The 986-nt window shown below is 63.3% G+C and overlaps 1 non-coding gene across 1 annotated transcript; it reads left to right on the top strand.

Annotated features, from left to right (window-relative positions):
* The first annotated feature begins 307 nt into the window (after positions 1-307).
* Positions 308-414, top strand: LOC147709033 (U6 spliceosomal RNA). Its single transcript, XR_015296900.1, has one exon. It is a non-coding gene; the product is annotated as a U6 spliceosomal RNA (small nuclear RNA).
* The last annotated feature ends 572 nt before the right edge of the window (positions 415-986 follow it).

Below are 986 nucleotides of genomic sequence, written 5' to 3'. Positions count from 1 at the left end.
CCCGGCCTCGTCTTTTTCGTGGGTGAGGCGTCACGTCAGGCGGTGTCTCTCCTCCGTCGGCTCCCTGCTCTATGTGCGGTGGTCCCTTCGGTTCCCGTCTCGGGCTTGTCATCCTTCGGGGGTCGTGTGCCTGGACCCGGTACTTCCCTCTGGGTCAGTCAGGGGGGGCCGTCCTTTGGCGCCGGGTCGTTTGGGGGTCGTTGGGATCTCCTGCGGTCGCGCAGCTCCTCGTGCTTCGGGTGTTGCTGGCAGTCCTCCTGGCCTGCCGCCTTTTGCACCTGTGCTTCGATGTCCCCATGTACTAGCCGTGCTCGCTTCGGCAGCACATATACTAAAATTGGAACGATACAGAGGAGATTAGCGTGGCCCCTGCGCAAGGATGACGCGCAAATTCGTGAAGCGTTCCATACAACGGGTCAGTCGACCTGAGGGTGTCGGTTTCGCCGGTCCTGTCCCTTCGGGCCATCTTTCCCCCGGGGTCCGGCTCTGTGGTGGCGGATCGACTGAGTCGGATCTTCCTTCGTTGCCTTGTCTCGCCCTGACCCCGGTGATGCCCTGTCTTTCGCTGGACCTTTTTCGGTCTGCTGTGCGCGTTGCCCCCGTTCCCCCGGTTGCCAGGGGTCCTCTGCTGGATTGCTTGGGCAGGACCGGGGTGCTCCTGGGTGCTCGCTTCGGCGGCACATGTACTGGGAGTGGTACGTTGCTGAGAAGTTTGGCTTGGCCCCCACGCTGGGATGTCACGCGTCTTCGTTCAGCGTCCCATGTTTTGGTTCCCGGCGGGGTCCGCCGCAGCTGGTACCCTCTCCTTGTGCGAGCGGACGGTTCCGGCCTGCTGGCCGGTCCCGGTTCGTCCTGTTCCGTGGTTGGGTCCCCCGCTCCCGGAGTCGGTGTTGAACCGGCTCTTTCTGCAGGCCTGTCTCCTTCTGCAGGCCTGATTCTTGAGCGGATGACGCTACTGGCTCGGGGTTGTTCTTCTGGGGTTGTGG

Source organism: Lissotriton vulgaris, chromosome 6 (genome assembly GCF_964263255.1).
Source record: "Lissotriton vulgaris chromosome 6, aLisVul1.2, whole genome shotgun sequence".
NCBI classification, from domain to species: Eukaryota; Metazoa; Chordata; class Amphibia; order Caudata; family Salamandridae; genus Lissotriton; species Lissotriton vulgaris.
The sequence above is the reverse complement of the archived record's forward strand: the minus strand, read 5'-3'. Positions and strand labels throughout refer to the sequence as shown.